A 7109-nucleotide genomic window follows, 5' to 3' on the forward strand; every position below is an offset into this window, starting at 1 on the left:
ATGGGGTTGGTTGCAGGTTGACATTTGTCTTATTTGAATACAGTTTAAACACTCAACAGTGTATGAGTAGTTGAAATATGGCTACTGGAATTGGCCAGCACTCACTATTATTACAGGCACATACTCGTAAGTTAGGTTTTCAATCTTGTCTACTTATTAAGTTAGGTTATAGTTTATCCATAAGAACTCAAATACAGAAGTATGGAGTCTTTCTCAGGCCATTTTTAGTTCACTTTAACAAACCCAAATACCAAACTGACCTATTCATTAACAGCACTTTTTATTTTTTCTTTTTGATTCTTTCCACAAATGTAATCATATGTGTTAGTAAAGGAAGGGGTACAGGTGCAACAATGAGGCACATGGGGGTCCAGGTTACCTGCTCATGCAGCCTGCTTTGTCTCTTCTCTCCTGCTTATGCTTAATCCCAGTGATACCACTTGCATTTTACAATGGATTGCTATAATCCATCATTCTCTGCTGAAGATTGCATAGTCGTGCTCTAGATCCCTGGAGGTCTGTGTTGTAATTCTCCCATTGGGTCTTGTCATAAATTCCACACAGTATCCTTCCCCAAAACTGATACCTCTAGCATCATAGGATATGGCTGCTACGGATGCACTGTATGGCTTAAACATCAGGGCTGCTAGCACTTGAGGCTAAAACCTGCTCAAAATAGAATCCTCCCCTGCTCTAAATCTCTCTCAAAGCTGGTAGCCTTCTGTGTGCTACCTGGTATTGGGAGCAGTATTCTCAGATGCAACATGTTGCCTCTAGAACATAAATAGTTTTATCTTTCACAGTGCTTTCTTCTTTGTGGTGGATAGCATGGGATGTGATAATTTATTTTCTTCGTGAACATCTTCCAAAATATCTTAGACATTGTACTCCTACGAATTTTATTAAAGGATCCCTAAATATTGCGTTGCCTGAAGCTCATCTATCTTATCAAGTCTCATCATACTCTTGGGAGCTCTGAAGCTAGAATGGTTGATTAGGGCTTTCTCCAGTTGGCATAACAGGGTCTGGCCTTTATTTCCCACAATGATTTATGTTTCCACAGTGAATGCAGCTGTCTCAGGGTGGATTGACTCTCTTCAGTGGGGGAAATTACCTGAGAAGTCAGTAGAAAAACCTTCACTGGAGCTGGGAGAGAAAGTCTTTAAGCTTTGAAGGGGGAATTTAGGTGATAGAGCCCAGCGCAACAAATTATTTTTGCAAATTTCTGTTTGTCTATTTTAAATTTTTGATTTTTTTCAAGTTTTTAACTTACTTTTTAGCCTCTATTTTTTATCTGTAACTCTTAAATTTTAATTTTAATTTCAAACATTTTAAAGATTTTAAGTAGTCTTTCTCTTGATTTGCTATATAATAGTTGCTAGACAGAGTGGAAGTAGCAGAGATAAACATCCTTAACAGGGGCACCTGGCAATCACCTTGAACTCTTTTTACTGCCCTCTGGCTGCCCTCACTTGAATTCTCCTGTTTTGTAGTGTTATATGTACCAGGCCATGATCCTCTCAGGAGACTTACTGGGCTGGAACTTTTTCCAGGGCCACACTCCTGGCATGGGGATGTTTGTGCATTCCTGGTGTGGGGGTGTTTCTTATTATCTCACCTATTTTAATTAAGGGGAATAATATTTGAAGCACATTAATATCCCCTTCTCTTTTGCATTTTCATGACTTAATCTTCTTATTCCGATGGAACCTTCCATCTCACTGGAGATGAGGATAAAGAAGAGATAGGGCCTGAGATGGAGGTTGGGACTGCTATCATGAGAATACAAAGAGAAGATACTAATAGTTACCAGCTAATATCCAAGAGGATTTGCAACAAGACTGTCTTAAAATCTAGGCTCTGTGTAGAGACTGCCTTAGTATACTAAGAACTAAAGCTGGTAGTCAGTGAGCATTTATTTTCTACCCTGAGTGTAGAGAAGACAAAATTTCCTTTAGCAATTCTAGGCTAAGAAACTTGCTCTCCTAGTCGATGGATGTTACGGTAGAAGAATAAACTGAGCCTAACCTGAGAGATGAAGAGAAGTGAAAGGGAGTCAGATAAGAGAGAGTAAAGCAGACACTAGGGTTTTAATCAATTCCAACACTTGATGTGAGAGTGACAATCTAGAAACTTTCAGGTAGACACATTTAAGTAGAAAACATCAGTGCTAGTGGCAAGTGACCTGATTCCCTAGGTGGGTCTGCGAGACTCTAGGCACTAGAGCCTAGAAGACGCCCTGAACAGAGCATTTCCAACATAGTGCAGGGATATGCCAAACAGCATATCACTGAAGGGAGGCAGGACTCTGGTTTCTCTTTTCTGGGTTGAAGAGGTGAGGGAGGTATGTGCTGGATAAGACCAGAGAATATGGAGAGCAGAGGGGTTGGCTTCAGCAGAGCATACTTGACATCTTGATTGGGCAGCAGAGTTTCTGAGATTAGATCTTGGCCACATTGGTTCTCATGTGTCTCGGATGGGACCTACCTTCTCAACAAGGGAGATTTGAGGTCTTTCTGGAGAGTGTTGTCCTGAAGTCAAGCATTGCAGAATATGCTACCAGCATCAAGATTAATTGGAAGTCACATCCAGCAATCACGGAATCTTCAGAGCCAGGGAGAGTTGAAGTGGACCAAATGATTGGGGATGATCACTGGTACCTGAGAGAGAGAGAGAGAGAGAGAGAGAGAGAGAGAGAGAGAGAGAGAGAGAGGGAGAGAGGGAGAGAACTACGGTACACATCTGATTCTACAGCATCAAATTAGAAATTGGCAGTGAGGACCCATGTGACAGCAGAAAGACACCAAACACAGTTTTGGACCATCTAACTCTGCCCAGACAGGTCATTCAAGCCACGTCCCCCCCATACACTCAAACATGGGTTTGTAACGGAGCAGAAGAAGGAAACAGAAATCTTTGAGCTTTACATGGAAGAGTGAGCACTTACCCGAAGGAAGTTTTAAGTTATTGACTGTCCCCCTACCCCCGACTCACATATATTTCTCAACCAATAGGGCTTATAAAAGAGATCCAGTAAATTTAAAGATATTTTAAAAATCAAATCTGTGTCCACTTGAATTAGACATTTGGACTTGAGTTAAGTAGAATCCAAATTGTATGAATGACGAGTGGAAGGGCAAAAGGAGATGATATTTGAGGAAAGACCCTCCTAGTGTTGTTCTGGCCAAGTATGTCCTTAAGCAATGTTGAGCTTCCTGGGAGACATTCTTGGAGGAAAATCTATAGGTGTGCTACAAGAGCCATCTTCAAAACAAGTTCTAGATTATGGGAAATGAAGCCTAGTTGACTCCCACTGGCAGATAGCAATCTTTCTTATTCAGATGGAACTCTGTCTCACTGGAGATGAGGATAAGGAGGAGATAAGGCCTGGGATAGAGGATAGAACTGCTACCATGAGAATACAGAAATAAGGCATTAATAGTTGTTGATGGGAGAAGGGACAATACTTACTGAAGGGAGAAAATATCCTTTTGCCCAAAATATCCTTTTGCCCTTTGAGCCAGTGCTCTGCTGCTCCCTGAGAAAGCTCTTGGGGCCAAGAGAGGCAGCTGAGATTGGGCTTTTTAAATACTTCCTACTGTTTTCCAAAGGAAAGATTAGACAATGTAAAAGGTAATCTGATTCAGATTGATGGCTGTAGTGTAGATTCTCCCAGCTTCATGAACGTTTCTACTAGACTTCTCACATGATTCATTTAGAGGGTTCAAATGATCGGGAGGTTCTTTTCCCAAAGAAACCTGTTCCCCTCTAAAATGGCTTTTCAGTGTTCACTAACAATCCAGTCTAAGGAGACAGTCTTTGCATGGTGTGTGGGACAGACAAAAAAAAAAGATCATGCAAACCGAATCCATCATGCAAAGCAATCTCAGTAACTAATGAGAAAAATTACAGTTGTCCTCAGTTCTTAAAAACGTTAAAACTCTCTTAATTTAGGTTGGAAGTATATAGCAAAATGAAAAAAAAAAACTGGCCAAACTAATATTTATTTATAAAACCATAATTTAAGACATCAGAAACATTGAGAACTGAATTCCGTTATATATTTGTAAAAAAAATTATAAAAAATGATTTGAACAGTGTTTGCCTTCTTCTCATATAAGTTTAGATATAGAATGAGTATCTTTTCTATTCCTTGGTGACTTGTCACACTCTTTTCTAAGTTTGGATTGGCTTTCAGCAGTTTATCTTTTGTGCTTTTAATGTGAGATATTTCTGAGATTTCCTTTAATGTGAAGATTTTTCCTGGCATCACTTCCTCTATGACATCTTCCTCTTTTCTTTTTTTGTCACAAATGCTTTGTTTATTTATGTTGGTAAGTTGTTCACCTTCACCAAATTCCACTGGCTGCATATCTAGACTCTCTTGAATGGCTATGGTGTCAACATTCCCATCAGCTTCGTCTAATGTGCTATGTATGTTTGATTTAAATTTTACTTCCATTGTCATCACTTTTAGTTGCTTCATTGCACTTTCATCTTTGTTGGCCAATTCTTTCTTTTGAGTATCTATTTTCATGAAATGTGACATGAGTTTATTTCCAAGAGACCAGGAGGCAACACAACTACACACTGTGTGAACTGAACCTCAGATACCCCTGGACTGTCACCAACAGATTTTGAAACAAATGATGTGATTGTTCACTGATTATCAGTGCATCTGTTATTTACATAGATATTTGTATCTGCTTCATGCAATTGTTCTGTTAATAGATTGTAAGTGAAATTTAAACTCTCTTGTTGGGAAACTGTTGTGATTTAACTAACCTGTGATAACTGAAATTCATGCATATTGGAACTGTGCAAAGTAAGAACTGCCTGAAAATAAAGCAATAGTTTCTTTTTTTTTTTCTTTAAAATGAAGCTTTTATACATAGCTATCCACATATGTACAAGCAGTTCTTAAGGCCAGAGGAAGATGGCTGCCGCCCTGGGGTTGTCCCCTAACGGCCGCGACACAGGGAACAGTCACTCCGTGGCCGAGGGGCAGGCTCCCTGTGGCCTCCCTGGGATACTGGACGCGTGGGAAAGGGACATCCTCCAGCCCCGAGGCCGGCGAAGGGCAGATCCGCCTCAGGGACAGCTGAGTCCAGAGGCTTCTGGAAATCACTGAAGGGTCAGAATTCTTCAGGCTGCAGGTGGAGGGAAGTGGATGCTCCAGATTCCAATACAAATTTTCACTGGATACAGTTATCAACCCCAACAACGGGGTATTTGAATAGGGTGGGGCAAGGGTGGTGGTTGACTCTGGTAGCTTGGCCTTCGTGAAAGGGGCCCAGGTGGACTTGGTCCAAGAACTGATCCGAAGCTCATTTCAGGTACAGAACAATCCTCAGGCACAGCAAGGCTGCTCCTGTGGGTCATCCTTCTCTGTCAAACTTTGATGCGATGACAGGTGACCCTGAGATTGTCACCAGTTTGTACCCATTTGAGGAATCTGGAATTAGTAGAATTCTGGAGGTTTCCTTCTAGTCATGCATGCCCCTCTCAATTTTATTTCCTTCAGTCCAGGAATGTTGTGTTTTACTACTATTATTTTCAGAACGTGGATTTTTACTCTTGGCTTAATTTTTCCCTCCGACCCGCCTCAGTGCTAAGGCTGAGCCTCCAGATGCTGTTACCCCAGATTTAATCACTGGTTGAAACTCTGTGTAATCTGTAGCGCCTCTATGGCTCTAAAATTTGGAATTAAATTCTCTGGCCTTAAGAGCTGCTTGTACATACATGGATAGCTATGTGTAAAAGCAATAGTTTCTATACCTTCCAATTCCTGGAGGCTTAGAACTTCAGGGTGACTCAATTTCTATCTTTTTTTCTTAAATTGAAATAAACTTTACGTATAGTAAATGCACAATTCTTAAGAGTACAATTAGATAAATACACTAATTATATTTATTGTGGGTAACTGTTACCCGAATTCCATTCATTTATTGACTTCTCTTTTCCTGTGTGAAAGTTTCTCTTCTGGCGTCTGTACAAATCACCATGAGACACTCTAATTTGGGTATTATGACATAAAAAGGCTGTATATTATCCCATGCGGGGTTTGATAAACTTGGGGAGCCTTGTTATTTGGGCCAGATCACTCAACAACGCTGCAGTGTTTGAGCCACCAAATCTTAAGAAGAAAGGTTGCATTCTTATGATTAGATTTGTTGAAAATTGCCACTCCTTAAGATTCCTTTCTTGAAATGCGGTTCATTGGGGTTCCAAAAATAAAGATCTAGATGAATTAGCTTTCCTGATAGGTTTCAATATTATATCAGTTTTAACGACAATGTTTTTTTTACCTATGATTTCAAACCTTTTGTTTTAAGGGCAAAATAACAGAGTTAAACAAAGGTGAGCGAACCATTGCCGTTCTGTTTATTCTCAGGACTTCCTGGTGTTTGGTCTCATAGGAAAATCTAGAAGCCTTTCCTGGAGAAGTTACTTTTGGTTTACATAAGCTACTTGATGCCTGACTTGATATTAATAATCTGAGCTGTTATGTATTGTGGGCTTTCCATGGTGGAGATAATTATCTCTGGATAGTGAAATGACTGGATTGGGGGCATGCTCTATGGGCCACTTCTGGGACACACTGCAGAGGAGAGGATTGCGTCCCTGAAACTCTTCTCCTTTGGTAAATTGAATTAATCTGAATGAATAATTCTTCACTAAAAGAAAAGGATCTTGCTGAATGAAAGCACATAATGGAACCCTAGATTTGATCTGAGAAACAGAACCATAATTACCTCTTCTCTGCTTACTGCCATGCTTAGGAAGGATTCTTTGGACTAGGCAGAAGGTGATCAATTTCCTCTCAGATTATCCTCAACCTGTGGCCTATTTGTACTCCTGATTATACTATTGGGAGAAAAGGGTTAAAAAGAGCAAAATTATTGGAGAGATTTTTGAATTTTTATGATAATTATTTGGTGTCCCAGGATCTACTGAATGTCTTAAGAGAGGAACTGTGTCTTCCACTTCACAAGCTCTAATATTTGACTTGACAAAGAATAATGGCAAGTTAAAAACTACACTGCTGAAATTACTGGTGCAACAAGAAAGAGGGAACTCAGGAGTTGCTGCCTGAGTTCTTATCATAT

The 7109-nt window shown here is 40.1% G+C and overlaps 1 pseudogene; it reads left to right on the forward strand.

Moving 5' to 3' along the window:
• The first annotated feature begins 4936 nt into the window (after positions 1 to 4936).
• Positions 4937 to 5402, forward strand: LOC105724810 (iron-sulfur cluster assembly 2 homolog, mitochondrial-like; annotated as a pseudogene).
• The last annotated feature ends 1707 nt before the right edge of the window (positions 5403 to 7109 follow it).

This window comes from Aotus nancymaae, unplaced genomic scaffold (genome assembly GCF_030222135.1).
Source record: "Aotus nancymaae isolate 86718 unplaced genomic scaffold, 86718_ANA_hifiasm-v0.15.2.pri h1tg000036l, whole genome shotgun sequence".
NCBI lineage: Eukaryota > Metazoa > Chordata > Mammalia > Primates > Aotidae > Aotus > Aotus nancymaae.